Below are 8,245 nucleotides of genomic sequence, written 5' to 3'. Positions count from 1 at the left end.
TTTGTAACTTGTCAGATGGATTTGTTGTTTGAAACATAATTAAGACACTACCTTTCTTTCTAAACATATTTGATGTAATATATCAATCATTGGTTCATATGCAACTCCAGAAAATGAGAGAAGAATTATTCCCTTTACTGCGCCGCTCAGTACTGGTAAAAAAACACACAATGCTCTCAAATGTGTAACAGTGACAGTAATGAGATAAAGAAGTTCTCACTATCAGTTCAGACATTACAGAATGTCCCCTAACTTCAGGACACACTCTACTAGATCTGTACATTTTAATATGTGAAAACTTTACAAACAAAAAACTTCTAAAATCTGCATGCAAAAAAAAGGCTTTTATTTTGACATTGCTTTCTGTTTAGTCAAGATTCCAGTTTCATGTCATTTAAGAAGAAGATGTAACACGAAAACTCTGGAAGAGTTGACATAAGGGATGAATCAGCTCAAGGCCTGAGTGGATCATTAGGCTGCCATAAATCACTGCTATATGTTTCAAATAAAGTGTTACCATTTGTGTGTGTGTGTGTGTGTGTGTGTGTGTGTGTGTGTGTGTGTGTGTGTGTGTGTGTGTGTGTGCGCGCGCCCTTGCACCGTGCTCTGGCTCCACTGAGACTCCATGCCCAGCAGTTATAGACGGCAGACAAGGCTTTAACTTCCACTGCCTCTCTCTCTCTCTCTCTCTCTCTCTCTCTCTCTCTCTCTCTCACACACACACACACACACACACACACACACACACACACACCTCCTCCTCATTCTATAACAAACAGCAAGAGTCTGGGCCCCCAAGGCTTCCTGTATCCTACATACAGCCAGCAAATAAACACAATCACATTCATTTACCCCTACACACACACACACACACACACACACACACACACAACCACACAAAAGCATTCATTCGTGCACAGCCTTGCTGCAAACATACCCACAGATGCACACACACACACACACACACACACACACACACACATTCAGGCATGTGCAGACACACAGACACGCACACTCTGTGACTGAAAGAGGACTCAGACCAAATGGGTAACCACTGCTATTTCTTCCCTCATTAAGCAGCAATATTACGAGCTGACACTCTGAGAGGCCTGTGGGCTTGGACTCGGTGTCCCGAGGTTTCCACAGTTAAAAGGGGGTAGATGTCTCCTTCTGTTACAGGAAGAGGGAAGAGAGGAATCAGAGGAGATAACCAGCGATTCCACAAAGATTTAATGCCCATATATTAGAGGTTAAATCAAGGAAACTGTGTGTCCACAGAAAATTATTAACATCACAGAGAAGTGGAGTTTTCTTTTGGTTTCTTATAGTTAAGTATTGATATGGCATCATTTCTTTTCCATTCTCTGAATGGAATTAATTTATCATATCAATCACATTTTACATAACTCGGAAACCTACAAACGATCTTTCTTACATGTTGGTTTTTGCGGACCTTTTGAACAAAGCTCTTTTCGCTGCTTACCCCTGCTTCTAGTCTTTACGCTAAACTAAATACATTGCTCTATAATTTTAACGGAAGTGTAAGCGTGGTACCAATCTTTGTGTCTAAGTCTAAAAATGAGGGATGGTGAGTTAAAGTGCCTAAATTTACTGCATGATTCTTCTGATGTGGATGTAAACATCATCAAATTAAAAGCTGAAAAAGAATCACTTCAATTCCAATCTGTCAAACTATCCATCAGCTGCACTGTGTATTATAAATATTAGAAGGCTTAGATTTGATTGGTCTGTGTTGGCCCGACACCAAACTGCTACAGGACAGATACGTTTGAGTAAATTGGGAGGAAGAGAGGCGGTTTCTGGGTAACCATAGCTCGTGTAGGCCTGCAAGTAAGCCAATGTGCAAAAACCTCCAAAATTTTAAATATTTGTTGTGCAAATCTGTGGTTCTTTGTGTCAAACAAATTGTGTTTAGTCGAACAGGAAAGGACATCATGTGGTATCGCTGGCAATGTGCCAACACCCAACATGACACTAAAACAAACAACCGAATGGCGAGTTTCAATTTGATTTTTCATGTATGTATTGTTACATTCGCTTCTATACATCGGGGTTTTAGCAGATGTAACACTACAGTGTGACCACGTGTTATGAGTTCATAGACAGAGGAGAGCTTTATTTGTATTTACAACAACACGTTTTCTGACTTAGAGCAATGTTACAGTTTGTTATAATCCCAAATAAATAAAGAGGTATCACTTCCTAATAATAGTTTCAGGGTTAAGGTTTACGTTTATGGTTAAGGTTTAAGGTTAGTTGTAAGTAATGGCTTTATTTTTGGTTAAAAGCAGTAAACTTACCCACTTACATACCTGGAAATACATCATGGCTCCCTCTGTAATGGCTCTGAATGTGCAAAAAAAAAAGAAAGGAGTGACACCTACCCAAACTTTAAAAGCAGTCCAAAGAAAAAGACAAAAATTCAAGTGCAGTGTGAAAAAATCACAAAAGCTTAACATCTCTCATAGTACGACTTCATTAAACCCATGTAAATTCCCTATTTTTAGCCCCACCAATAATATATTTTTGACTTCACCTATACATACTACATATGTTTATAATATCCTTTCCGCTTCCTTCGTCCTCCTCCTCTCAAGCGTGTGAAAGGAAGATACCAGGGTAGCAACAGAGGAAACATAGCAACCACATAATTGGTGGCCAGGATCAAACTTCAATCACGTCGTCTATCTGTGAGCCGCTGTACCCTGTTCTTTTCCCATATATCTTCTGCCATAATGACTGTGACACAGCTCTGCTACTACAGGGTTCGGTTGAGTTGGAATGTATGTAATTGGTTTACAGAAGTTGCGTTTAAGAAAAAAAAAATCTCCAAGGTTGCAATCACAGACATGTACTGACTATTGTCATGGAAGCTAAACCTGCCAAAAATCTGTTTACCTGCCTTTTAAGGTCATAAAGTATGCATATAGTGTATATTACGGTATAAGTTACAGCACATCAAGTATTTTAAGTGGCAGTGGACTGTTTCTGTAAAATATGTTTGGTTACTCATGGGCATAGTTCAATGTTCTGCATTTATTATAAACCGAGTTACTTTCTGACTTATATGAAGGGAAGTATAATACTTTTTGCTGTTGTGAGGGTAAAAATTAAAATAGACCTACACATCATGTAGTTTCTTGTGGTTAAGCATAAATGAAAGCCTGAAGGGATACATTTGTTGTTTTGCTTGTTTTGTTGATTATAATCGTAAGCTCTAAAAGTTTATGTATTATGAAAGGAAGTGATTTAAAAGCTTCAGCTGCAGCAGTTACAGAAACTAGTCCAATACATTTTAGTTTCAAAGTCTGTAAGCAGGAAAAGGAGGTCAGGTTATTTTATACTTTGATTTCCTTGAACTGTACAGCTATAAAAATTCAAGGCCGGGTTTGTTGATTTTAGAAGGTTGAGTCTCCTTCCTGTTATCAAAGATAGACATTGAAGTGGTGGACAATTATGTAACAGTGAATACCGTGGACCTGTTGCTGAGCTGAATTCTGAAGGCGCAGAAAAGAATGAAAGGAAAATAAAAATCTTTGATGTAAGCTGTAATGCAATGTCCTCATTTGAAAAAAGAAAGTGTTTCCCTTTCTCTCTCTCCGTTTAACCTCCTATTGGTAACTACAAAATTTGAGAAATGCTACCTACGTTTTTCTTCTGTGGCTGTTGACCTGTTTCCATGGAAATGGTAGTCTCAAGTTTAGCATCCAAAGTTTAGCCCTGAAGGGGGAGGGCGGACAATTTTTGAGGCTCATAGTAATTCCAATTCCCCCCCTTTTTTTTTGTCTTCTCTCCTGCTTTTTATAGCTTATAGATAAAACAAGAGTTCTCTGCCCTCCGATTAATTAGCCTTCAGCAGTTTCCCTGAAAAAAAATCTAGCATTAAATCGATTTCAAAACTTTAAACTTAAACTTGTACACAAATGTTTCTGTCTCTGGGGGGAATGGCCACTCATTACTGCCTACCACTGTGTGTGTGTTTGTGTTTGTGAATAGAATCAGCCTGCACAAACAGCTAGCTTGCTGTGCTCTTTGGTCGTCCCACCAGACACAGGAAGTTACAGTGTCCCGGACGTCATTGTACTGTGGGACAGAGGTGTCTTTGTCTGGGCTCGAGGTCGCCGAGCAGGTGCTCTGTCTCTGTTCCCTCAGTCACTCTTTCTTTCCTCTCCCTCTGTCTCTGTCTTTCATGCACTCATTCTCCAGATCTCTAGCTGCCTTTGCCTCCGTGTCTTATTAAACATTAAACACATGAAATCATGAACAATCTTGCTGATATGACAGCCACAAACTAAACTAGCTTTCAGGGCTACAGAAAATGGATTATGTAGTGTACATTGTTGTGCCATGTTTGTCAACTTTCATCTCTTTAATTATGGTTTATTTGATAGTGACAGATACAGTATACACAAACTAACTGAAAACAGCCACCTGATGTAAGTAGCGCAGTGTTTATAGCAGATGCTCATTTACAATATCCATGTATAGAAGGGCCTTATGAAATTAAGAAATTAAAACAGTAAAAGAATGTAGAATAAATCCAAAAATATACAATAAAGCACACATTTAAAGACAGATTTTCCCCCAAATTTCCTTAGTTTTGTAATGAACTGATTTTGGGACGAAGAGCGTAAGTACCAAAAACCAAAGGTCAATGAATGAATGAATAAAAAAATATATATTGAAAGGATTTCAGTAATTTTCTGCCATAGGATGCCACCTTTGCCACAAGTCAGTACGTGAAATTTCTGCCCCATGAGATCTGCCCTGGTCAAACGTGCTTTTATTGTGAAATAGAAGTGCTTTGGAGCAACAACAGCTCAGCCACAACACGCTCTTCCTAACTGCCTCTAGAAGCAACATCAGGGCACAAACTGTGCATCGGGAGTTTCGTGAAATGTTTCCACGATCGAGCAGCTGCATTCAAGCCTCTTATCACCATGCACAATGCAAGCATCGGCTTGGTGCAAAGCATGCTGTGCATGGACTCTGGAGCAGTAGAAGCATGTGCTTTGGAGTTATAAATCAAGCTTCACTATCTGACTTTCTGATGGACAAATCTGAGTTTGCCAGGAGCACACTACCTGCTGAAATACATAAAGCCTACTGTAAAGATTGATGGAGTCTGTGGCTGTTTTTTGGGTTTGGGATAGGTCCCTTAGTTCCAATGAAGGGTCTTCTGAATGCTACATGAAGCAAAGACATTTGAGCCAGTTTGGTTCTTCCAACTTTGTGGCAGCAGTTTGTGGAGGGCCCTTTCCTGTTCCAGCACCCTTGTGTACAAACCAAGGTCCATAAAGACATGGATAGACAACTTTGGTGTGGAGGAACTCGATTTGCCTGCATAGAGCGCTGACCTCAATCCCACTCAACACCTTTGGGGAAGAATTAGAACGCAGATTTCCTTCTGGCCTTTTCATCCAACATCAGTGCCTGACCTCATAAATGTTCTTTTGGCTGAATAGGCACAAATTCACACTCTAAAATCTTGCCTTTCCAGAGGAGTGGCAGCTGTTATATTCCCAAAGAGCGGTCCAACTCCAGATTCATAACTATGGTTTAGGAATGGGATCTCAAACATCCATCATATAGGTGTGATGGTCAGGTGTCTACTGGCTTTGGACATATAGTCTACTGGAGGTATGGCCTCCTGTTTACAGCATCATTGGCCAATCGGCAGGCAAAGAAAGGATGGATCGTGACAGTGAGGAAGTATCGAGTAAGGCAAGTGTCCGCAAACACACACACACACACACACACACACACACACACATACAGACCCAGGAAAGAGGAACGTGAGAAAAGAACCAGAGGGAGATTAACACACTAATCCAATATCCGATGCTCCTGGACGGAGGAGCGGCTGTTGAATGATGCCTCTCTCTCTTTCCCTTCCACACACACACACACACACACACACACACACACACACACACACACACACACACACACGCATGCATGCATGCAAGAAGACACGCACATGCAAGATACTGTAGAGGGGGGTCTGAAGGATCCGTCTTGTAAGCATTTCACTCAGACCAACCACATCCTTGGCTAAGCCGCACAAACAAACACACATGCATGCACACACACAGCCACAGGAACAGCATTCAGGGCCAGAGGGCTTCTTTGCAGGCCAGACCACTTCTCACAGACTGCCACGAAATTTACAAGACTTGCTGCTGATATACATTCGGCTGCATTTGTACGTCTGTGCACGGATGTGTGTGTGTGCACGTGCTTGTACTGTATGTGGTTCAGCTAAACTAGTTCCTGTAGTTACTAGAGATTCCCTTTCTTGGAAACCATTACCTAAATCACTTTTCACAATGGCTGGCAGGAAGTGAATCCAGAGGGTTTATAATTCATTCCCTCCCCTATGTTTTCAGAGGTTTTTTCCCTTGAGACCTATTGATTGGCAGCTGGATACAGCGCATTGTTGGGTAAGATTAAAAGAGTAGTCCGTTAATTTAATATTGCACATTCCTAAAGCCGAGGGAGTCTCAATGCACAAACTTGAAAAAAAATGTTGCAGTATATCCAGGGAAGTCCTGTCCTTTACTCCCTCAATGCTTCTTTTTCTTAAAAAACAAAAATCAGTGTTGAGAAAGCCAACATGGCGCCCACTCATCCCAACAAAAGTTTCTCACCCAGGGCATATGTTCGATGGTTCGATGCCCAGAATACATCAGCACACATAAAAGTAGCTTTTCAATGCTCTGGGCATGTTTTACAAATTTACACCCTCATAGAGAAGAGTAATAATTAAGCTTGTTTGCAGTTTAAGGTGTCCTCTCAGTTAACAGTTTTACACAACTCTGTTTTTTCTTTTTTTCTGTTGCTTCCTGTGGTTGGTGGTGGCTATAAAGATAAATGCCTCATATCCAGCTCTCTAAATATAGGCCTATCCATGCACAAACACCTGGCTACTGCATTATTTTGTAACTGATAGTGTCTTTCCATAGTCCTTCCCAAATATGTAAACTGTTTCCAGAGCTCAAAGCTGCTTCATATGGAAGGTAAAACAGCTGATGAAGTGTATCTGCTGTTAGTAGATACATCTGTTAGAGTTACTCTATGTATTCTACTCTCCAAGATCAGTAAACAGCCCTTGAATTATAAAATAATTCAACTTAATAAAAGCTTTAAAAAAAAGTTATAAATGAATCATGGGGTATACTTTTTTTTCAGTACATTCAGGCCAAGCAGCAACTTCCATGGCTGTCAACTGAAGCTAATGTGAGGTGCCAAATCTGAAGTTCCTCAAACAGCCGCTTGAGGCTGAACAAAACAAAAAACATTTTGGGTCCTATAGCTAATTTCTCTGGGGCTGAACTTTTATATAACTCACCCATTTAAATTATATATGGGCAAGTTATGCATAATTAATCGACAGGTGGGTGCCCTTACAGGTGGCTTGTATGAGACATCATTCCGCCCACCTCAACTCCACCCACGATCCATGCCTTTACCAACTTTTAGATTAGCTGGGAGGCAGCAGAGGCAGGACTGCCAAGATTGGGGTGACCAGAGCCTTCACACTCTGAGCTTCACAGCAACACTTCTCAGACTTCCTCAGAAACCCGACGTCACAGATGTGATGTCCATATTTTATACTGTCTATGATTCAGACTATTTAGCTATTGGGTAGCTTGCAATTTGCCCTGGATGTAAATCTCTTGGTTGGATTCAGAGACATACACTTTAAATTATTTATGGCATACTTTAGAATGCCATAAATAAACAGTTTTAGAGGTGTGTGCTGCTTGCTCCAAGATGCATTGTTTTGTTGGATTTGTGTTTCCCCAATCTACACAATGAAGGTACAAATAGCATGCATGACGAAGAAATCTCAACTTTTTAAAACAATTATCTTGGAAGTGCCAGTAACTTCAGCTTTACTGTCACATAATACATAATATACCCACTGTATAAGGTAAATATTTCAAACAGTTTCGAGGAAAGCATTCCTCTTTCTAAACTACACTGTACGACTGGTTTCGACTAAGAGATCTGTGACCTTCGAGAACAGAGAGTGCATGACAGGAACTTCACAGGAAGAGAAAAGGTCAGCCAACAGGAACATGAGAGTGCCAACAGAGCTAAAAGGAAACATTGAACCGGGGTGAGACATGCCAAGATACCCCACCCTGAGGTCTTAAATATGCACACACGCACACATGCACAAATGCACACAGCTCTCACATATCTGAGAAAACATGAC

This window comes from Larimichthys crocea, chromosome XXII, assembly GCF_000972845.2.
Source record: "Larimichthys crocea isolate SSNF chromosome XXII, L_crocea_2.0, whole genome shotgun sequence".
Taxonomy (NCBI): domain Eukaryota; kingdom Metazoa; phylum Chordata; class Actinopteri; family Sciaenidae; genus Larimichthys; species Larimichthys crocea.
This window is presented reverse-complemented; position numbering follows the sequence as displayed.